At 50.3% G+C, this 23,896-nt stretch overlaps 2 long non-coding RNA genes across 2 annotated transcripts; both read left to right on the top strand.

Annotated features, from left to right (window-relative positions):
- Nucleotides 1-149: 149 nt before the first annotated feature.
- On the top strand, nt 150-13,283 carry LOC121159263. Its single transcript, XR_005884326.1, has 7 exons — nt 150-303; nt 6,118-6,224; nt 6,934-7,129; nt 8,480-8,633; nt 9,587-9,628; nt 10,656-10,700; nt 13,245-13,283. It is a non-coding gene; the product is annotated as an uncharacterized LOC121159263 (long non-coding RNA).
- Nucleotides 13,284-15,293: 2,010 nt separating this feature from the next.
- Nucleotides 15,294-23,635, top strand: LOC121159262. The gene is made up of 4 exons (XR_005884325.1): nt 15,294-15,880; nt 18,425-18,469; nt 21,014-21,058; nt 23,603-23,635. It is a non-coding gene; the product is annotated as an uncharacterized LOC121159262 (long non-coding RNA).
- The last annotated feature ends 261 nt before the right edge of the window (nt 23,636-23,896 follow it).

The following is a 23,896-nucleotide window of genomic DNA, read 5'->3' as shown; positions in this document are numbered from 1 at the left end:
TGAGACAAATTTCCTTTCTTTCCATCCATCAGCTCTTGCAATTCACATCCTGTGTCTGTTCTTCTCTACAGGTGTAGTTCATCGTCTGGGCTGGTGGTTATGAAATGTCCTATAATTTGCTGTCTTTTTTCTTTGACACAGGAGATGCTTCATGTTTTAAAGGAAAAGGGGCCACAGACACAGAATATTTTCTATAAGATCGACAATATAAAATCGTTTCTGTCTCTGAAGGAAAGAGTTCCACTTGGAAGAGAATTTGACTGGACTAATGAATCTCCACTCGTCGTGGCCGCTTTGTTAAAGGTAGGGAGAGATGTGTTATCATCCATGCATAGTAAGGAAGCTGTGTGAAGGGTTTCATTTGTCATGGCAGTTCAAGAACAGTGATTGGCCCGATTGACTAAGCATCCAAGAAATCGAAGAACGCATCAGAAATTCCAAACTGTAGGTCGCTGCTTCCTTCATTGGACAGACTCTGCATGTTAGGCTTCCCTAGTTTTCAAAACTTACTCCTGCTGTTTGCATATGCACACTATGCAAAATAATGCTACCATAGTTTCTAATACAAAAGGGTCTTCCAAATCCTCATTATTCCTATGGAAGTTTGGCCACAACAATCCTTCTGTATTTGCTGAAATTGATAGCACTTTGCTCATGACATCAGACTTTTCCAAACACACCTCATTTGAAGCTGTTGAATACCATTCCAGGGGTTTTCTACATTACACAAACATCTATCATAAAATGAATTAAAATACACCTAGATGCAAAGACAAGGTGCCTTGATTTCACCGTCACTTCTTCCCAGTCTCATGCCCTTTCCTTAACAGGTGCTTAAGAAGGACTGCTTAGAGCTGCCTCAATGCCAGCCCCCATTGGTATCTTATGTTCATTCTTACCGTACTTAAGCCAAGTACTCATAGTTGCGTTTGCATAGTAGCCAGTCCTGATCACAAAGTTTAGATCAAAAGATTGTGAAAGTGCCTACAACAGACGAAGCAAGGTTAGAATTCTAAAAATGTTGAGTGCTGTGGAATGTTGGGGCTTGGGATGCTGTCATTCCACATCAGAGCACCAGCTGGAGCCCTGCTGTGTTTTGGGTGGAGCATCCTGTTAGTGCCTCTCAGAAGTCAGAAGAACATAGCTAAGGTACTGGTCTGCTTGCCAGCCATGTGGGAGACAAGAATAAAGCTCTTAGCTTCTGGCATCAGACTAGGCCTGACCTTAATACTTTGATATTATCCTTATTTGTCTATGCATGATCTCTCTCTGTCTGTCTTTCTCTCCTTTCCTTCTCTCTTTATTTTTTATTTTTTATTTTTTTTCTTTCCTTCTCTCTTAGTGCATCTTTATGTCCCTGCCTTCCCCCACTCTTTGTGTTTATTATATTTGTGTGTCTCCCTCTCTCTGCATCTGACGATTTTGTGGGTGATGTGTGGGTCCCACCCTGTGGAAATACAGGTGCTGCTGGTTAGCTCCAGAGTTGGGGTGGTTATGGGCTGAACTAGGTGTGACCATGGAACCTACCATCACTCATGGGTAAAGGAACTGATGACAGTCTTGGCAGGTCAAGGCAGCAGCATCCGATTGTGCATCCTAAAACAGGGTGTCTGGTGGGCTGGGCTGCAACATTCACTAGCTCATACAGGCCACAGTGGAAGGGTAGACTCTGCCAGGCACTGGCCTAACATCCACTGGCATGTATGAGATCTGGGTCTGGGAGGGGGTCAAGTGGAGGAACTTGAGAAACTCCCCTATTGGGTCACAGCTCTTCCTGATGATCACATGGTCCAAGACACAGACATGCTAGGCCATGGCATCTAAGGCAAAGGCCTCACTTGTGTGAGGGGCTATGCCTAGCTGGGTCAGAGCAACCATTGGCATACCATGTAATCTATGAATGGGAATAGGCCTGTTTAGGGGCTAAGAGGATACCGTCACCGGGTTGCAGTTCCCACTGGTGAGTGTGGGGGCCAGAGTGGGGGCTATGTTCTGGTCTGGGTATGGCTGCAGCGTCTCTTGGCACAAGTGTGGCCTGGGGCTGGGCGTACCAAGTCGGGTTAGACTCCAGCACCACCTGGTGCTCGTGAGAACCAGGGTAGGTGTATGATGGACTGGGCTAGGTCTCTGCCTTTACTGAGCCAAGTGTGAGCAGTGTCTGGGTATGGCCGAACCTTGGCTGGGCTGTAACATCCAACAGTAAGAACGGGAATGGGTTGAAGGCCAGTCAGGAAAGGCCACTGTTATTGCTAGGGCAGGAGGTGGACTAAGTAGGGCTGACCCATGGACCCACCAGTGTGCGCAAGATCTGGCACTGGGAGAGGTTCTGAGGAGGAGCTTGGAAAGCTCCTTTGTCAGGTCACAGTCCCTGCAGGTGAGCACAAGAACCAAGATAGGGAGTGGCCCAGACCAGAGCAGGGAAAGGTACCCACCGACATACATTTGGCATAGATCAGGGGACACAAGGCTGAACCAGTTCACATCACCCACTGGCAAATCCGAGCACCAGAACAGAGTGTGGATCAGGCCAGGTTTGGTTGCAACATATAGCAATACACATTACTGCTGGGACTGGTGCCTGCTGGGCTGGGATAGGCTATAACCCCCACCAGCATCAGCTGGAATTGGAGGTAGGTTGGGGCAGGATAGGCTTCAGCACTCACTGGCAAATGCTGAAGCGAGGGGCACCATACCAGACTGTGCTCAGCATCCAACCAGCACAAATGAGAACCAGGGAGGGAGGGGGCAAAGCTGGTAGGGGGAATGTGGAGGGTTCCCCTGCTGGACTACCACTCCACTGGAGAGCGTGAGTTGGGATGGGGGTAGACCAGACCAGGCAAAGGTACAACACTTGTAGGCCTAATGTGAGCTAGATCAGAGAAAAGTCAGGCTGAGCTGACTGTTCTTACTGATGCAGGCATAAGTTAGAGTGGGTGACGGTTGGTTGGGCTTTGCCACAGCATCAGCTGTCAGAGGCTGGCACTGGGGGCTAATTCTGTCAAGTTAAACTGCAGAACCATGTGGAGAGTGTATGTTTCAGGAGTGGAAGTGGCCCAGTAGGGAAATACTGGGAGTTACCACTCCGTGCTGGAGAGCATGAAAACCAGGACTGGGGCAGGGGTGGCTAGACAGAATGGCACCTACCAGTATGTGTGTGGGCTGGTTGGGTTGAACTAGGTGTCAGTGCCTATTGACATGTAGGAGCGCTGAATGGGATGTGGGACAGACTGGACAAGTCAGTGGTACATACTGGCAAGCAAGGGAACCAGGGTAGGGGGCAGGCCTGGTGGGGATTACTGGGAGTCTCCTCGACTAGGCTGCAGCTCCCACTGGTTTGCATGAGTGCTGAGTGTAAAGTGGACAGAATCAGGCTTGACCACCCGTTGGTTCATGTGGGAGACAGGGCTGGAAACAGAACTGACCCAGCAGTTGCAACCACCAGCATATGTATAAGCTCATCGGGGCGATGGACTGTGCCAGACCCTGTATTGGCATTCACACACAAGAATCAGGTCTGGGATCACTTCAGACAAACATTCTTTGGGGGTTCCTCCAACTGAACTGCTGATCTCAGAACCCCAATCATGAAGAGAATTGCAGGTTCCATGGTCTGACCATGGAGTGCAAGTGTCAAAGCTGAGCCTCCTTGGAGTCTCAGGAACAGTAGACAGCATATCCAGGTGCAAATGGAGGATATGGCAGTCTATTGGAACCTGCAGAGGACACCTGGTACCACAAAAGGATGGAGGACAGAACAAATTCATCATCTGCCCCAGCACACATTGGCAGTGAAAATCTGGGCAAACAGAGACTCTAACGTGGGCTATATCGCTTCTCAGCCTTTTGGCTAAAATCAAGTGTAAGGTGGGCTGTGTCAGCCAGTGGATTCTGGAGAGATTACATTGTGCTTGGAAAGGCGAGATTGGCAGCAATTCAGAACTGTTGAACTATCAAAACTACTTGAGCGGTGCCCTTGGAGCATGCTTCATGTTGGGGACCCTGGGATGGGGTGGGAGGCTGGGTGGGGCGTCTCCATTTATCTCCCTCCTTACCCCAGATACACACATAAAATGTGGAAACAATGGTCTTACCCACTCTCCTGTAACTCTTGACCCTTTGTGCTCGAATCAACTATTAATGATTATTAAAATAAAAGAATAAAAAAAAAGTTTATAAAAACTCAAACGAGAGGACAGCATTGACACTTGGTGCAGCCGTCACCTGCAGTATCAGCATTCTGTGTGGGGAATGGTTCAAATTCTCATTGTTTTACTTGACGTTCATCTTCCTGTTCACCTGGGGAATCAATGGAAGACAGCCCTAGTTAGAGGGCTTGTGCACCCATGTGGGAGACTCAGATGAATTTCCTGTATCCCGGCTTTGACCTGGCCCATTCTTGGATATTACTGCCATTTGGGGAGCAAACCAGCAGATGGAAAGTCTTTCCCCTTCTGTCTGTAATTTTCCATTTCAAATTAATAATTTTTTTCTAAGAAAGCATAAAAGATATAAAATGTACATTTATCTTAAAAGTGTACAATGAAATCACAATTATTATGGGTTTCTATAGGCAGATATAATGGAACAAAGGCCAAATTGAATTGTTGGTAATTTTAGCAACTGTGAAACCAAAATCTGCTACTTAATAATTACACAAACTGGGGCTGGGGAAATCCCAGCACCTATGAAAAAATGTCATAAAATGAAGTAATTTTTAAAAATTTACACAAACCCTTTAAATTTGGGAAATTTATTATCCTAGCTTTTTGTCTTAACCTCCGCATGATGACCTGTGATAAGAAGCAACAGTTCTGTAATGATCTATAAACTACCAGTAGTTTGCTGAAATCATGACAATATATTCTAGATAGGGTAATCACAAGTTTGCACTGTCCACTCTGAGGAACACACATGAAACTGATGCTACATTTTTTTTTTTTTTAAGATGTGGCGTTAAGCCTTCTGCAAGTGTTATAGTGTGACTCTGGGTAAATACAGTATGACTCGCCTGGAGAGTTGGTTCAGACCACAAATCAGTGCAAGCACCCAACTGAATTTGCCCTTGCACAACCTAGAAGCAGAGGTGTAGTTGCAAATATCATTTCTGTGTTCTCCTTGGGTCAGTGTGGTTTTTGAACACCCCATTAGCTCGGAAGCCCAGGCAAGTCAGAGAGGCTACCACATTCATGAAAATGCAGTGCTCAACAGACCCAGAAATTCCCAAGTCATCCCATGTTCCTATGGTTATTCAGAGATGGTGAGTCCCTTCCTGCACACACTGGGGGTACTTGGGAAGCAACAAAAGATGGCCCAAGTACTCAGGTCCGTGTGACTCATGTGGCAGAGCTCCTGGCTCCTGGCTTCACATGGCCCTGTTTTGGCCTGGCCGGTGTGGCTACATGCAGAATAAAGCAGTGTATGGGAGGTCTCTCATTCTATCAGTCTCTGTCTCTCCCTGTCACTTCATCTTTCAAATATTGATTTTTTTTTCATGTTTCAAATAAATTAATACACATACAAGAGCACAAATGCATTTGTGTATGCATGGACACACATGCACATACACATGAAGATCGTTATTGTATGACTGTTCACTCCCCAGCTGACCATCATGTACTGGGCTTGACTGGGTTGGGCCAAGCTGAAGCTTGGAAAAGGGCACTCCATCTAAGTCTCTGATGTGAGTGTCAGGGTTCTAAGCAATTGGGCAATTAATATATACAGCATTCTCACACACATTAGTAAGGAGCTGGAACAGAAGCGGAGCACCCAGAAATTGAAATGACCTTCTGATTTGGACTGCTGAGTTTCCTGGCAACAGGTTAACACACTGCTGTAGTTATGCCCCAAAGAACATGTAGACAATAAAGGACTTTGTCCTCCCTCCCAGAACTTTCTAGAATCTGATTTCACATGTATCATTTTAGAAGAAATCCAAGCACCCATTTCTGGATGTACACATTGGTGTAAATGGCAAGCTAAGATTTAGAGAGGTCACAGTTGGAATTTCTAGAAAATTGTGATTAAAATGAATGTTACAATGAAATGCTACTTGTACACTTCCTCCAAACCATATTTGTCAACAAACGTTTATGATTCTTTTTTCATCTCCTCAAGGATTGTCTTCGACTGATCCCCAGTACTATTTTTACGAAACAACTATACTGTAAATGGTTTAGTATTATTGACAAAGAGGATGAAGAGAAAGCCACGGAAATCAAGAGGTGATTATATAATTAACATTGACTTCTGATGTGTCTCAAAATACAGCCAACACAGTTTGAGAGAAATAGTAGTTTTTGCTTTCAAGTTTTAACCACTACCAGAATGTGCACTTTGAAAGGGGCTCACATAATCGCATACACAAAGAATTAGAAGATGGGTAGACTGTGCCACATTAACCCATTGAGTTTTTATTTCACATCACGCGGCAGTGCTGTGCAGACCTGGGAATTGTGTACATTATGAATATCACATTGGTGAGGAAGAATCTCACTGACCCCAGAGACTTGCTGCAAGAGCAGTTGGTCTTACTAACATTTTGCCAATATTCATTAGGTGGCTAACCTTGAATGTGATTTTTGCTTCATTGTTTTAGATTATTGCCTTGAGAGAGCATTCCTTCACTGCTACATTACAAAGTACAGTGTTTGCAATTCAAATGCTGTTGGGTTTCCTCAGTAACCTTGCCACCCATTCTGGAGTACAACCACCATTTTTGTACACTCTTGTAAATGTGCTATTAACAAAGTTATCTCAAGTGAAAACACATTGTGATTTTAACAACAACAACAAACCCTGTGCTATCATTAAGCCCCATTTCTCAATTTGTCTGTATTTTCATGAACTTAGTCACTGAAAGTCCACCCTTCTCCCTTTGTACCCACTACTTCAGCAAGAAAGTAACTGCATGTTTTTTGTGTATCTATTTAGGCTCTTAGAAAATCTGCCCTTATGTAATCTGGATATACTCAAGGAGTTGTGCTCATGTTTACATGAGATCTCTCAAAATGCCTCCATGAACATGATGAATGCATCAGAGTTAGCAGTTTCGATCACACCAAGCATATTTTACCTTTGGGAAGCAACATCAATAAACTCATCCCTGGAAATGGAATTACTTAAAAAGGTAATGATGTGACCCATTCCCATTGTGATCAGCCAAAGTTTACAAATGAAAGGTGCCATGTACCCTTCTTGAATGCCAGGGTCATTTATTCTGTATTAAGAGGAAACAGAAGTGTGGGCTGCTAAAACCTAGGGAAGAAACTTCCATACCGTTACAGAAGGAAATAGGGGTTTTCGTATCTGGCCAGTCCGAGGTAGACTTTCATCTCTTATCATTCAGGACCATGTAAGCCTGAACAGTTTCTTTATGAAGGCTTCCTTAGCTGAGCAGTGGCAGGAGTGTTGATAACAATCTCCTGAGGTCAACAGTGACACTGCCTGTTCAAGATGAGCACACACAATTCCCCGCTCAGTGTCCTTCCCCTTAGTGTTGCAGCTCATTCAGTAAGATGCTGTCTCGGTTTCATCTGTGCTACTGCAGTGTGAAAATGAGTCAGAGTTTCTAGAGCATCCTAACAGACCTAATGTCCCCAGTACGATCACAGCTCTTACGAAGCTGAAACAGATGTGATGACAGAGTGAAGCAGAGCAGTGTTTGTGGAGGGACTGCCGCTAAAGAAACAGACACTTGCTTTACAGTTGACTCCATTCATATCCAAGGATCTACAAAGAATTTCTGCTCCCCAGGCTTAATGTGACTCACTAGAGAATCACATTGCCCATGTTTTCTTCTAATTGGGTGCTTTGTAAATTCTGTGGAAGTACACATCATCAGTTCAAATATCATATTTTCTAAGACTAATTTTTATTGGAAAGACAAATTTATGGGAAGGAGAGACAGATGATCTATCTGCTGCATCACTCCCCAAATGGCTGCAATGGCTGGAGCTGAACTGATCCAAAACCTGGAGTCAGGACCCAGGAGCATCTTCCAGGTCTCCGATGCAGGTGCAGGGTCCCAAGGCATTCAACCATCCTACACACTGCTTTCTCTGGTCACAAACAGGGAGCTGGAGGGGAAGTAGAGCAGTCGGAACGTGGATAAATACGGGATCCAAGAGGTTGCAAGCTTAGGATTTAGGCACTTAATCATTGCACCTTCCTCTACATAGAATGACAGCTAAGCTATATTAACCATGAAAGTTAGTATCAAGGAAATACTAATAATTAATTTTAAAAGACCCAGGAAATGCTGCTTTTCAGATGGACAGTATTTTTAGCAAGCTACTGAATATTCTTAAAAATATAACTGTGGTGTAGGGATAAAACTGGTCCATATGCATTAATATCAACTGAATTTTCTTAGATTTGTATTTCATATTTTTGTAATGCCCAATACTCACAGAGAATGCACAACTTCTGTATTTGCCTGTTAAAAACAGCACCCTATTTTCATCCGTTTGTCTCACAGATTTCTATTGTAGAGTTTTTTATCAGAAACTATCCGCAGATATTTGAGGACCAGAATGACTCGTCACTAAGGAACAGTTCAGAACATTCTAGACTGAGCTTTGGGGATAGCATGGAATATATCAGTACATTGTGTACTTCAGAAGAAAGTTCAGGTGAGAAATCATTGAAGTGGCATCATGGGCAAACATTGAGGTTTTCTGAATAATTTCACTGCCTGTACTGTAAAGCAGACAAGGCTCCCAGGTGTAATGGGAAAAGCATAGACACTGGGAAGCAGCTAAGGACTAAACCTAAGAAATATGCTATCCCTACCCAGACTAGACCTGATCTGTTGTACAATGATGGCACAGATTAGGAGCTATTTGACAAAATTTGAGACAAAAGGGCAGATAAAATGATGTCCTTGACTTGCAGAGGCCAACTCTTATGCTGTTTGCAGAAGAATCAAGTGAGAAACTAAAGCTTATTTTTCCCTTCAGACAAGTAAATCAGTGACTTTCCAATTTTATACCTATATGGAATTATGTTCATAATAAACCAGAAATCTGATGTAAATTAACTTAATACATGTATTACATTAAATGTAGTATGGTTCCTATTTAGGGGGTTATTGATGAAATTGATGCATCAGTCAAAGTGTCCCGAGAAAGAAAGTGCAAAAGTATGTAATTTTTCAGACTGATTCAAACCCATGCACAAGCCATGAATAGCTCACTGATAGTAGGAACATGCCGTGTTCGAAGTCACTGAAGAGAACATTGGTGCTTGCGTTACGGTTCACTTACACTCTGCAAAATGTCCTTCCTGCTCAAATACACTGGAAGATAGGACTAAATTAGTACTGAACTCAACAGAAACCATCAAATGGAGACAAATATGAGTGGAAAATGTGCAAATTGAACAAAGGAAAATAAGAGATTTGCCTCCTAGTATAATTCCTGTACGTGAAAGTCAAAAATTTGACACTACGAAACCTATCACGTTAGCAAATTAGTAACTGTGATATCAGGGGGAATGAAAGACTGTGTGGCTGTTTTCCAAATGCATTGATTTGGAATACATGGAAATGTGTACAACTGAATAATTCTATTTTTTTTTTTTTTAGTATCAAGTGAAAACACAGATGTTCAATTTGCGGAATCTCAAGGTATGGAAAGAGCTACATTGAGTAATAAAAAGTGATGCCAAGGATAAGGTGTTGGGCAGTTATATCAAATTTTCACTAAAAAACAACTGAATAAAGGTTACCAGCAAAATCAATAGAAGAGGGGGAAAAGATATAGAAGGGAGAAAAACATTTACCTAAGAATCTATAATATTTAGACCCATGATGTATCGGGTGATTTCATGCCAAAAAAGTCGTTGATATATCCATAGCATGATAAGATGAACTTGATTTACAAAAAAGGAGATTGTGCATAGAAATGGAGAGTAGAGTGCACTAAAAGAGCGGTGAGCACAGCCAGCTGGCTGCTTCTCCTTGGCACAACCCCATGCCTTGAAACAGCCACTGCAGACCAAGTTCCCTGAGCCTGCCCACCCTTCCTCAGCAGCTCAGATGGCTCACAGCTGCCCAGAACAGAGGCACTTTCTGCCTGCAGGTTTGTCCCTGTGTCCTGGAGAGCAAGGCAGGGGACATCTGGTATTCTCCTGGGTGTCCACAGCCACAAACAACGGTGGCACTCCTTTACTGAGGAAAGTGAGAGCGAGCACGAGAGAGCTGTGGCCTGAATCCTGATGGCTTCCTTAGGAGACCATTCATGTCTCTGAAAGTTCCTTTGTGTCTACAAGACTTGTCCAATGTAGAGTGTATTCTGAATACCACCTTCCTGGCCCACATCTGGAGCCCTTCATGGCCTAGTGCTTCTCGAGTGCCTTTTGCAATGGGAGCTGCACACAAGCCAGAGCCAGGGACAGGAAGCAAGCTTGCACAGTGGGCAGACATGAAGCCATAGTGTGGTTCAGAGGCTGAAGCGATCTTGCCACCCATCACTCCTCACTCCTGGTTTGATTCTGCCTCAAGGTCTCCTTCTGGTGCCTCAGGGAGAACAGGGGTTCCACAGGAGCTGAGAGTGATGCCTGGGTGGACATCAGGCTGGTTCCTGCTTTCTGATGTGACTGGGAGACTGTTGTGTGTGCCTCTACTGAGATGAATTTGCTTTGTTCTTCCACAGAACCGAGCTTGCAGAGTCCCGGACCTGCTGCCGAACCACCATCGGGTATGGAGAAGGAGCTATGCTAGGTCCTGGGAGTCGATGGGAACATGAGCTTGGTACAAGCCCATATGGCTTCTGTCCTCGGTGCTCTGAGTTTCAGCAGGGTGGCAAGGGTGTGGTGACTTAGCATCTGTCTCATGGTCTGTCCCATCTGGAGACACAGCTACGTCATGTGAGACGTGACACCGAGTTGTCCTTAGCATCTTGAGATGGTCCGTGGCTCCATCTGCATGTCCCCACGCTCCTTTGCTAGTGTGCCATGCCAGGGAATTTCCAGTGGGACATGCTTCACAGCCCTCCTGCATGTCCACTTAGGAGATGGTGGGAGTAGGGGGTAAGAGACTGTGTGTGGCTGTGTCCAGATGTCAAGCGGGGCTGTGTTATGCAAATGCACTCAGGTGCCTTCTTGTTTTGCTTTTTCCTTAAACTTGGCCGGCCACACTGAACTTGATTTTTACATCGATGCAGGTGTGGACAAAGAGCTCGGGCTCCTCGCACAATGTGATGCCAAGCCCATGTTTGAGGGGCACTTATGTCATCCTTCCTCTGTGACTGAGACACGGAAGGGTGCCTGTCAGCCACCTGTCTGAGAAGTAGCTTTCATGTTCACTATCGTTGTGTGACGTGGCCTGGAAAGGCTCTTTCTCCTGATAAATGGGCTGAGTTCCATCAGTGCTTTGGGGAAGTGCAGCAGCTCTCCCAGGGCACATGGGTGACAGCCATGGGCCAACTGGAATGCCCTCAGAAAGAAGCTGCAAGGGCCTGTGTGTGCCCTCAGACGTGCTTGGACCCTGGTGCATCCTCTCCTGCTCCACGGTTGTGTGTCGTTGAGGCTGTGTGAGCACTCTGCTAGAAATCCATTTTTGTGGCCCATGGGCCTCTGGATCCTGGCACATTTTCTGGTGCGTGAGTTGACATGCGGGGGCCTCTGTGGTCGGGAGGTGCAGGGGAGGCAGGAGTAGGTTTCTGATCCTGGTCCAGAACATGGTAGTGGAGGGGAGGGGGTGTTCCTGGGCGGGAGGGGAGTGAGCCCAATGACAAGCAACAGCCCAGGACCCAGAACACCCTGGCTGGCCAGGGCCTGCAGTTGTCTCATAGCCTCTGCCTTCTGAGCTCCTCAGGAAGTCACCGAGCCACATGGCAGCTGCAGATGGCTTGGTTTCTCTTGCGAGGCTCAGGGTTATGGGGCAGGTTTGTTCCGTGGCCATGTTGGCCTTCTTGGTGCATCCTAGCATTGCTCTTGTGCCCAGGAAGAATGGCATTTTGACGGTCCTGTTCCCAGAAGCATGGGATTGAGGGGCCCACTTTGGTCAGGTTTCAGCTGCTAGGAAGCTTCTTAGGACACAGTCTCCAAGGCCCTGGCAATTCAGTGGATCTCGTGGGGTGTGTCTGAAACCAGCAAGGGTTATGTGTGCTTGTGCCCCGAAATGCCACCCAGGAGCCGATTTGGGGAAGGAGTCTGTGCGGCTCCCACATGACTCCGTGTATGCGTCGGATCCCATCCTGTGTGCCTGGTTTTGAGCTTCTCCCTGTGCTGAGATGAGCTTCCGAGAAGACTCGGAAGCATTGTGGGTGTCTGAGATGGGCAGGGCAAGTCTCCCCTGTTGCTTGTGATTGTGAGACGAGTCCATCTCCTGCAGCATGACCAGACAGTTTGGGCTTGTGTGCTTTCGCGTGTTGATCCCTGTTTGTGAATGTGAGCCCATGCTGACCAGTGGGGCTGGATCACATCCTACCCGCTGGGGGTGAATGGGGCTAGGTTGCACCTGCAAAGGGGCCCACCTGCATCAGGGCTCATCTCTCTCCTGAGGGACTGGAGGGAGCGGTGAGCACAGCCAGCTGGCTGCTTCTCCTTGGCACAACCCCATGCCTTGAAACAGCCACTGCAGACCAAGTTCCCTGAGCCTGCCCACCCTTCCTCAGCAGCTCAGATGGCTCACAGCTGCCCAGAACAGAGGCACTTTCTGCCTGCAGGTTTGTCCCTGTGTCCTGGAGAGCAAGGCAGGGGACATCTGGTATTCTCCTGGGTGTCCACAGCCACAAACAACGGTGGCACTCCTTTACTGAGGAAAGTGAGAGCGAGCACGAGAGAGCTGTGGCCTGAATCCTGATGGCTTCCTTAGGAGACCATTCATGTCTCTGAAAGTTCCTTTGTGTCTACAAGACTTGTCCAATGTAGAGTGTATTCTGAATACCACCTTCCTGGCCCACATCTGGAGCCCTTCATGGCCTAGTGCTTCTCGAGTGCCTTTTGCAATGGGAGCTGCACACAAGCCAGAGCCAGGGACAGGAAGCAAGCTTGCACAGTGGGCAGACATGAAGCCATAGTGTGGTTCAGAGGCTGAAGCGATCTTGCCACCCATCACTCCTCACTCCTGGTTTGATTCTGCCTCAAGGTCTCCTTCTGGTGCCTCAGGGAGAACAGGGGTTCCACAGGAGCTGAGAGTGATGCCTGGGTGGACATCAGGCTGGTTCCTGCTTTCTGATGTGACTGGGAGACTGTTGTGTGTGCCTCTACTGAGATGAATTTGCTTTGTTCTTCCACAGAACCGAGCTTGCAGAGTCCCGGACCTGCTGCCGAACCACCAGTCGGGTATGGAGAAGGAGCTATGCTAGGTCCTGGGAGTCGATGGGAACATGAGCTTGGTACAAGCCCATATGGCTTCTGTCCTCGGTGCTCTGAGTTTCAGCAGGGTGGCAAGGGTGTGGTGACTTAGCATCTGTCTCATGGTCTGTCCCATCTGGAGACACAGCTACGTCATGTGAGACGTGACACCGAGTTGTCCTTAGCATCTTGAGATGGTCCGTGGCTCCATCTGCATGTCCCCACGCTCCTTTGCTAGTGTGCCATGCCAGGGAATTTCCAGTGGGACATGCTTCACAGCCCTCCTGCATGTCCACTTAGGAGATGGTGGGAGTAGGGGGTAAGAGACTGTGTGTGGCTGTGTCCAGATGTCAAGCGGGGCTGTGTTATGCAAATGCACTCAGGTGCCTTCTTGTTTTGCTTTTTCCTTAAACTTGGCCGGCCACACTGAACTTGGATTTTGACGTAGCTGCAGTTGTGGACAAAGAGCTCGGGCTCCTCGCACAATGTGATGCCAAGCCCATGTTTGAGGGGCACTTATGTCATCCTTCCTCTGTGACTGAGACACGGAAGGGTGCCTGTCAGCCACCTGTCTGAGAAGTAGCTTTCATGTTCACTATCGTTGTGTGACGTGGCCTGGAAAGGCTCTTTCTCCTGATAAATGGGCTGAGTTCCATCAGTGCTTTGGGGAAGTGCAGCAGCTCTCCCAGGGCACATGGGTGACAGCCATGGGCCAACTGGAATGCCCTCAGAAAGAAGCTGCAAGGGCCTGTGTGTGCCCTCAGACGTGCTTGGACCCTGGTGCATCCTCTCCTGCTCCACGGTTGTGTGTCGTTGAGGCTGTGTGAGCACTCTGCTAGAAATCCATTTTTGTGGCCCATGGGCCTCTGGATCCTGGCACATTTTCTGGTGCGTGAGTTGACATGCGGGGGCCTCTGTGGTCGGGAGGTGCAGGGGAGGCAGGAGTAGGTTTCTGATCCTGGTCCAGAACATGGTAGTGGAGGGGAGGGGGTGTTCCTGGGCGGGAGGGGAGTGAGCCCAATGACAAGCAACAGCCCAGGACCCAGAACACCCTGGCTGGCCAGGGCCTGCAGTTGTCTCATAGCCTCTGCCTTCTGAGCTCCTCAGGAAGTCACCGAGCCACATGGCAGCTGCAGATGGCTTGGTTTCTCTTGCGAGGCTCAGGGTTATGGGGCAGGTTTGTTCCGTGGCCATGTTGGCCTTCTTGGTGCATCCTAGCATTGCTCTTGTGCCCAGGAAGAATGGCATTTTGACGGTCCTGTTCCCAGAAGCATGGGATTGAGGGGCCCACTTTGGTCAGGTTTCAGCTGCTAGGAAGCTTCTTAGGACACAGTCTCCAAGGCCCTGGCAATTCAGTGGATCTCGTGGGGTGTGTCTGAAACCAGCAAGGGTTATGTGTGCTTGTGCCCCGAAATGCCACCCAGGAGCCGATTTGGGGAAGGAGTCTGTGCGGCTCCCACATGACTCCGTGTATGCGTCGGATCCCATCCTGTGTGCCTGGTTTTGAGCTTCTCCCTGTGCTGAGATGAGCTTCCGAGAAGACTCGGAAGCATTGTGGGTGTCTGAGATGGGCAGGGCAAGTCTCCCCTGTTGCTTGTGATTGTGAGACGAGTCCATCTCCTGCAGCATGACCAGACAGTTTGGGCTTGTGTGCTTTCGCGTGTTGATCCCTGTTTGTGAATGTGAGCCCATGCTGACCAGTGGGGCTGGATCACATCCTACCCGCTGGGGGTGAATGGGGCTAGGTTGCACCTGCAAAGGGGCCCACCTGCATCAGGGCTCATCTCTCTCCTGAGGGACTGGAGGGAGCGGTGAGCACAGCCAGCTGGCTGCTTCTCCTTGGCACAACCCCATGCCTTGAAACAGCCACTGCAGACCAAGTTCCCTGAGCCTGCCCACCCTTCCTCAGCAGCTCAGATGGCTCACAGCTGCCCAGAACAGAGGCACTTTCTGCCTGCAGGTTTGTCCCTGTGTCCTGGAGAGCAAGGCAGGGGACATCTGGTATTCTCCTGGGTGTCCACAGCCACAAACAACGGTGGCACTCCTTTACTGAGGAAAGTGAGAGCGAGCACGAGAGAGCTGTGGCCTGAATCCTGATGGCTTCCTTAGGAGACCATTCATGTCTCTGAAAGTTCCTTTGTGTCTACAAGACTTGTCCAATGTAGAGTGTATTCTGAATACCACCTTCCTGGCCCACATCTGGAGCCCTTCATGGCCTAGTGCTTCTCGAGTGCCTTTTGCAATGGGAGCTGCACACAAGCCAGAGCCAGGGACAGGAAGCAAGCTTGCACAGTGGGCAGACATGAAGCCATAGTGTGGTTCAGAGGCTGAAGCGATCTTGCCACCCATCACTCCTCACTCCTGGTTTGATTCTGCCTCAAGGTCTCCTTCTGGTGCCTCAGGGAGAACAGGGGTTCCACAGGAGCTGAGAGTGATGCCTGGGTGGACATCAGGCTGGTTCCTGCTTTCTGATGTGACTGGGAGACTGTTGTGTGTGCCTCTACTGAGATGAATTTGCTTTGTTCTTCCACAGAACCGAGCTTGCAGAGTCCCGGACCTGCTGCCGAACCACCATCGGGTATGGAGAAGGAGCTATGCTAGGTCCTGGGAGTCGATGGGAACATGAGCTTGGTACAAGCCCATATGGCTTCTGTCCTCGGTGCTCTGAGTTTCAGCAGGGTGGCAAGGGTGTGGTGACTTAGCATCTGTCTCATGGTCTGTCCCATCTGGAGACACAGCTACGTCATGTGAGACGTGACACCGAGTTGTCCTTAGCATCTTGAGATGGTCCGTGGCTCCATCTGCATGTCCCCACGCTCCTTTGCTAGTGTGCCATGCCAGGGAATTTCCAGTGGGACATGCTTCACAGCCCTCCTGCATGTCCACTTAGGAGATGGTGGGAGTAGGGGGTAAGAGACTGTGTGTGGCTGTGTCCAGATGTCAAGCGGGGCTGTGTTATGCAAATGCACTCAGGTGCCTTCTTGTTTTGCTTTTTCCTTAAACTTGGCCGGCCACACTGACTTGGATTTTGACGTAGCTGCAGTTGTGGACAAAGAGCTCGGGCTCCTCGCACAATGTGATGCCAAGCCCATGTTTGAGGGGCACTTATGTCATCCTTCCTCTGTGACTGAGACACGGAAGGGTGCCTGTCAGCCACCTGTCTGAGAAGTAGCTTTCATGTTCACTATCGTTGTGTGACGTGGCCTGGAAAGGCTCTTTCTCCTGATAAATGGGCTGAGTTCCATCAGTGCTTTGGGGAAGTGCAGCAGCTCTCCCAGGGCACATGGGTGACAGCCATGGGCCAACTGGAATGCCCTCAGAAAGAAGCTGCAAGGGCCTGTGTGTGCCCTCAGACGTGCTTGGACCCTGGTGCATCCTCTCCTGCTCCACGGTTGTGTGTCGTTGAGGCTGTGTGAGCACTCTGCTAGAAATCCATTTTTGTGGCCCATGGGCCTCTGGATCCTGGCACATTTTCTGGTGCGTGAGTTGACATGCGGGGGCCTCTGTGGTCGGGAGGTGCAGGGGAGGCAGGAGTAGGTTTCTGATCCTGGTCCAGAACATGGTAGTGGAGGGGAGGGGGTGTTCCTGGGCGGGAGGGGAGTGAGCCCAATGACAAGCAACAGCCCAGGACCCAGAACACCCTGGCTGGCCAGGGCCTGCAGTTGTCTCATAGCCTCTGCCTTCTGAGCTCCTCAGGAAGTCACCGAGCCACATGGCAGCTGCAGATGGCTTGGTTTCTCTTGCGAGGCTCAGGGTTATGGGGCAGGTTTGTTCCGTGGCCATGTTGGCCTTCTTGGTGCATCCTAGCATTGCTCTTGTGCCCAGGAAGAATGGCATTTTGACGGTCCTGTTCCCAGAAGCATGGGATTGAGGGGCCCACTTTGGTCAGGTTTCAGCTGCTAGGAAGCTTCTTAGGACACAGTCTCCAAGGCCCTGGCAATTCAGTGGATCTCGTGGGGTGTGTCTGAAACCAGCAAGGGTTATGTGTGCTTGTGCCCCGAAATGCCACCCAGGAGCCGATTTGGGGAAGGAGTCTGTGCGGCTCCCACATGACTCCGTGTATGCGTCGGATCCCATCCTGTGTGCCTGGTTTTGAGCTTCTCCCTGTGCTGAGATGAGCTTCCGAGAAGACTCGGAAGCATTGTGGGTGTCTGAGATGGGCAGGGCAAGTCTCCCCTGTTGCTTGTGATTGTGAGACGAGTCCATCTCCTGCAGCATGACCAGACAGTTTGGGCTTGTGTGCTTTCGCGTGTTGATCCCTGTTTGTGAATGTGAGCCCATGCTGACCAGTGGGGCTGGATCACATCCTACCCGCTGGGGGTGAATGGGGCTAGGTTGCACCTGCAAAGGGGCCCACCTGCATCAGGGCTCATCTCTCTCCTGAGGGACTGGAGGGAGCGGTGAGCACAGCCAGCTGGCTGCTTCTCCTTGGCACAACCCCATGCCTTGAAACAGCCACTGCAGACCAAGTTCCCTGAGCCTGCCCACCCTTCCTCAGCAGCTCAGATGGCTCACAGCTGCCCAGAACAGAGGCACTTTCTGCCTGCAGGTTTGTCCCTGTGTCCTGGAGAGCAAGGCAGGGGACATCTGGTATTCTCCTGGGTGTCCACAGCCACAAACAACGGTGGCACTCCTTTACTGAGGAAAGTGAGAGCGAGCACGAGAGAGCTGTGGCCTGAATCCTGATGGCTTCCTTAGGAGACCATTCATGTCTCTGAAAGTTCCTTTGTGTCTACAAGACTTGTCCAATGTAGAGTGTATTCTGAATACCACCTTCCTGGCCCACATCTGGAGCCCTTCATGGCCTAGTGCTTCTCGAGTGCCTTTTGCAATGGGAGCTGCACACAAGCCAGAGCCAGGGACAGGAAGCAAGCTTGCACAGTGGGCAGACATGAAGCCATAGTGTGGTTCAGAGGCTGAAGCGATCTTGCCACCCATCACTCCTCACTCCTGGTTTGATTCTGCCTCAAGGTCTCCTTCTGGTGCCTCAGGGAGAACAGGGGTTCCACAGGAGCTGAGAGTGATGCCTGGGTGGACATCAGGCTGGTTCCTGCTTTCTGATGTGACTGGGAGACTGTTGTGTGTGCCTCTACTGAGATGAATTTGCTTTGTTCTTCCACAGAACCGAGCTTGCAGAGTCCCGGACCTGCTGCCGAACCACCATCGGGTATGGAGAAGGAGCTATGCTAGGTCCTGGGAGTCGATGGGAACATGAGCTTGGTACAAGCCCATATGGCTTCTGTCCTCGGTGCTCTGAGTTTCAGCAGGGTGGCAAGGGTGTGGTGACTTAGCATCTGTCTCATGGTCTGTCCCATCTGGAGACACAGCTACGTCATGTGAGACGTGACACCGAGTTGTCCTTAGCATCTTGAGATGGTCCGTGGCTCCATCTGCATGTCCCCACGCTCCTTTGCTAGTGTGCCATGCCAGGGAATTTCCAGTGGGACATGCTTCACAGCCCTCCTGCATGTCCACTTAGGAGATGGTGGGAGTAGGGGGTAAGAGACTGTGTGTGGCTGTGTCCAGATGTCAAGCGGGGCTGTGTTATGCAAATGCACTCAGGTGCCTTCTTGTTTTGCTTTTTCCTTAAACTTGGCCGGCCACACTGAACTTGATTTTTACATGGATGCAGGTGTGCACAAAGAGCTCGGGCTCCTCGCACAATGTGATGCCAAGCCCATGTTTGAGGGGCACTTATGTCATCCTTCCTCTGTGACTGAGACACGGAAGGGTGCCTGTCAGCCACCTGTCTGAGAAGTAGCTTTCATGTTCACTATCGTTGTGTGACGTGGCCTGGAAAGGCTCTTTCTCCTGATAAATGGGCTGAGTTCCATCAGTGCTTTGGGGAAGTGCAGCAGCTCTCCCAGGGCACATGGGTGACAGCCATGGGCCAACTGGAATGCCCTCAGAAAGAAGCTGCAAGGGCCTGTGTGTGCCCTCAGACGTGCTTGGACCCTGGTGCATCCTCTCCTGCTCCACGGTTGTGTGTCGTTGAGGCTGTGTGAGCACTCTGCTAGAAATCCATTTTTGTGGCCCATGGGCCTCTGGATCCTGGCACATTTTCTGGTGCGTGAGTTGACATGCGGGGGCCTCTGTGGTCGGGAGGTGCAGGGGAGGCAGGAGTAGGTTTCTGATCCTGGTCCAGAACATGGTAGTGGAGGGGAGGGGGTGTTCCTGGGCGGGAGGGGAGTGAGCCCAATGACAAGCAACAGCCCAGGACCCAGAACACCCTGGCTGGCCAGGGCCTGCAGTTGTCTCATAGCCTCTGCCTTCTGAGCTCCTCAGGAAGTCACCGAGCCACATGGCAGCTGCAGATGGCTTGGTTTCTCTTGCGAGGCTCAGGGTTATGGGGCAGGTTTGTTCCGTGGCCATGTTGGCCTTCTTGGTGCATCCTAGCATTGCTCTTGTGCCCAGGAAGAATGGCATTTTGACGGTCCTGTTCCCAGAAGCATGGGATTGAGGGGCCCACTTTGGTCAGGTTTCAGCTGCTAGGAAGCTTCTTAGGACACAGTCTCCAAGGCCCTGGCAATTCAGTGGATCTCGTGGGGTGTGTCTGAAACCAGCAAGGGTTATGTGTGCTTGTGCCCCGAAATGCCACCCAGGAGCCGATTTGGGGAAGGAGTCTGTGCGGCTCCCACATGACTCCGTGTATGCGTCGGATCCCATCCTGTGTGCCTGGTTTTGAGCTTCTCCCTGTGCTGAGATGAGCTTCCGAGAAGACTCGGAAGCATTGTGGGTGTCTGAGATGGGCAGGGCAAGTCTCCCCTGTTGCTTGTGATTGTGAGACGAGTCCATCTCCTGCAGCATGACCAGACAGTTTGGGCTTGTGTGCTTTCGCGTGTTGATCCCTGTTTGTGAATGTGAGCCCATGCTGACCAGTGGGGCTGGATCACATCCTACCCGCTGGGGGTGAATGGGGCTAGGTTGCACCTGCAAAGGGGCCCACCTGCATCAGGGCTCATCTCTCTCCTGAGGGACTGGAGGGAGCGGTGAGCACAGCCAGCTGGCTGCTTCTCCTTGGCACAACCCCATGCCTTGAAACAGCCACTGCAGACCAAGTTCCCTGAGCCTGCCCACCCTTCCTCAGCAGCTCAGATGGCTCACAGCTGCCCAGAACAGAGGCACTTTCTGCCTGCAGGTTTGTCCCTGTGTCCTGGAGAGCAAGGCAGGGGACATCTGGTATTCTCCTGGGTGTCCACAGCCACAAACAACGGTGGCACTCCTTTACTGAGGAAAGTGAGAGCGAGCACGAGAGAGCTGTGGCCTGAATCCTGATGGCTTCCTTAGGAGACCATTCATGTCTCTGAAAGTTCCTTTGTGTCTACAAGACTTGTCCAATGTAGAGTGTATTCTGAATACCACCTTCCTGGCCCACATCTGGAGCCCTTCATGGCCTAGTGCTTCTCGAGTGCCTTTTGCAATGGGAGCTGCACACAAGCCAGAGCCAGGGACAGGAAGCAAGCTTGCACAGTGGGCAGACATGAAGCCATAGTGTGGTTCAGAGGCTGAAGCGATCTTGCCACCCATCACTCCTCACTCCTGGTTTGATTCTGCCTCAAGGTCTCCTTCTGGTGCCTCAGGGAGAACAGGGGTTCCACAGGAGCTGAGAGTGATGCCTGGGTGGACATCAGGCTGGTTCCTGCTTTCTGATGTGACTGGGAGACTGTTGTGTGTGCCTCTACTGAGATGAATTTGCTTTGTTCTTCCACAGAACCGAGCTTGCAGAGTCCCGGACCTGCTGCCGAACCACAGTCAGGTATGGAGAAGGAGCTATGCTAGGTCCTGGGAGTCGATGGGAACATGAGCTTGGTACAAGCCCATATGGCTTCTGTCCTCGGTGCTCTGAGTTTCAGCAGGGTGGCAAGGGTGTGGTGACTTAGCATCTGTCTCATGGTCTGTCCCATCTGGAGACACAGCTACGTCATGTGAGACGTGACACCGAGTTGTCCTTAGCATCTTGAGATGGTCCGTGGCTCCATCTGCATGTCCCCACGCTCCTTTGCTAGTGTGCCATGCCAGGGAATTTCCAGTGGGACATGCTTCACAGCCCTCCTGCATGTCCACTTAGGAGATGGTGGGAGTAGGGGGTAAGAGACTGTGTGTGGCTGTGTCCAGATGTCAAGCGGGGCTGTGTTATGCAAATGCACTCAGGTGCCTTCTTGTTTTGCTTTTTCCTTAAACTTGGCCGGCCACACTGAACTTGATTTTTACATGGATGCAGGTGTGCACAAAGAGCTCGGGCTCCTCGCACAATGTGATGCCAAGCCCATGTTTGAGGGGCACTTATGTCATCCTTCCTCTGTGACTGAGACACGGAAGGGTGCCTGTCAGCCACCTGTCTGAGAAGTAGCTTTCATGTTCACTATCGTTGTGTGACGTGGCCTGGAAAGGCTCTTTCTCCTGATAAATGGGCTGAGTTCCATCAGTGCTTTGGGGAAGTGCAGCAGCTCTCCCAGGGCACATGGGTGACAGCCATGGGCCAACTGGAATGCCCTCAGAAAGAAGCTGCAAGGGCCTGTGTGTGCCCTCAGACGTGCTTGGACCCTGGTGCATCCTCTCCTGCTCCACGGTTGTGTGTCGTTGAGGCTGTGTGAGCACTCTGCTAGAAATCCATTTTTGTGGCCCATGGGCCTCTGGATCCTGGCACATTTTCTGGTGCGTGAGTTGACATGCGGGGGCCTCTGTGGTCGGGAGGTGCAGGGGAGGCAGGAGTAGGTTTCTGATCCTGGTCCAGAACATGGTAGTGGAGGGGAGGGGGTGTTCCTGGGCGGGAGGGGAGTGAGCCCAATGACAAGCAACAGCCCAGGACCCAGAACACCCTGGCTGGCCAGGGCCTGCAGTTGTCTCATAGCCTCTGCCTTCTGAGCTCCTCAGGAAGTCACCGAGCCACATGGCAGCTGCAGATGGCTTGGTTTCTCTTGCGAGGCTCAGGGTTATGGGGCAGGTTTGTTCCGTGGCCATGTTGGCCTTCTTGGTGCATCCTAGCATTGCTCTTGTGCCCAGGAAGAATGGCATTTTGACGGTCCTGTTCCCAGAAGCATGGGATTGAGGGGCCCACTTTGGTCAGGTTTCAGCTGCTAGGAAGCTTCTTAGGACACAGTCTCCAAGGCCCTGGCAATTCAGTGGATCTCGTGGGGTGTGTCTGAAACCAGCAAGGGTTATGTGTGCTTGTGCCCCGAAATGCCACCCAGGAGCCGATTTGGGGAAGGAGTCTGTGCGGCTCCCACATGACTCCGTGTATGCGTCGGATCCCATCCTGTGTGCCTGGTTTTGAGCTTCTCCCTGTGCTGAGATGAGCTTCCGAGAAGACTCGGAAGCATTGTGGGTGTCTGAGATGGGCAGGGCAAGTCTCCCCTGTTGCTTGTGATTGTGAGACGAGTCCATCTCCTGCAGCATGACCAGACAGTTTGGGCTTGTGTGCTTTCGCGTGTTGATCCCTGTTTGTGAATGTGAGCCCATGCTGACCAGTGGGGCTGGATCACATCCTACCCGCTGGGGGTGAATGGGGCTAGGTTGCACCTGCAAAGGGGCCCACCTGCATCAGGGCTCATCTCTCTCCTGAGGGACTGGAGGGAGCGGTGAGCACAGCCAGCTGGCTGCTTCTCCTTGGCACAACCCCATGCCTTGAAACAGCCACTGCAGACCAAGTTCCCTGAGCCTGCCCACCCTTCCTCAGCAGCTCAGATGGCTCACAGCTGCCCAGAACAGAGGCACTTTCTGCCTGCAGGTTTGTCCCTGTGTCCTGGAGAGCAAGGCAGGGGACATCTGGTATTCTCCTGGGTGTCCACAGCCACAAACAACGGTGGCACTCCTTTACTGAGGAAAGTGAGAGCGAGCACGAGAGAGCTGTGGCCTGAATCCTGATGGCTTCCTTAGGAGACCATTCATGTCTCTGAAAGTTCCTTTGTGTCTACAAGACTTGTCCAATGTAGAGTGTATTCTGAATACCACCTTCCTGGCCCACATCTGGAGCCCTTCATGGCCTAGTGCTTCTCGAGTGCCTTTTGCAATGGGAGCTGCACACAAGCCAGAGCCAGGGACAGGAAGCAAGCTTGCACAGTGGGCAGACATGAAGCCATAGTGTGGTTCAGAGGCTGAAGCGATCTTGCCACCCATCACTCCTCACTCCTGGTTTGATTCTGCCTCAAGGTCTCCTTCTGGTGCCTCAGGGAGAACAGGGGTTCCACAGGAGCTGAGAGTGATGCCTGGGTGGACATCAGGCTGGTTCCTGCTTTCTGATGTGACTGGGAGACTGTTGTGTGTGCCTCTACTGAGATGAATTTGCTTTGTTCTTCCACAGAACCGAGCTTGCAGAGTCCCGGACCTGCTGCCGAACCACCAGTCAGGTATGGAGAAGGAGCTATGCTAGGTCCTGGGAGTCGATGGGAACATGAGCTTGGTACAAGCCCATATGGCTTCTGTCCTCGGTGCTCTGAGTTTCAGCAGGGTGGCAAGGGTGTGGTGACTTAGCATCTGTCTCATGGTCTGTCCCATCTGGAGACACAGCTACGTCATGTGAGACGTGACACCGAGTTGTCCTTAGCATCTTGAGATGGTCCGTGGCTCCATCTGCATGTCCCCACGCTCCTTTGCT

The sequence above is a fragment of the Ochotona curzoniae genome, unplaced genomic scaffold (genome assembly GCF_017591425.1).
Source record: "Ochotona curzoniae isolate NIBS_2020 unplaced genomic scaffold, NIBS_Ocur_1.0 contig_4105, whole genome shotgun sequence".
Lineage (NCBI taxonomy): Eukaryota > Metazoa > Chordata > Mammalia > Lagomorpha > Ochotonidae > Ochotona > Ochotona curzoniae.
The sequence above is the reverse complement of the archived record's forward strand: the minus strand, read 5'-3'. Positions and strand labels throughout refer to the sequence as shown.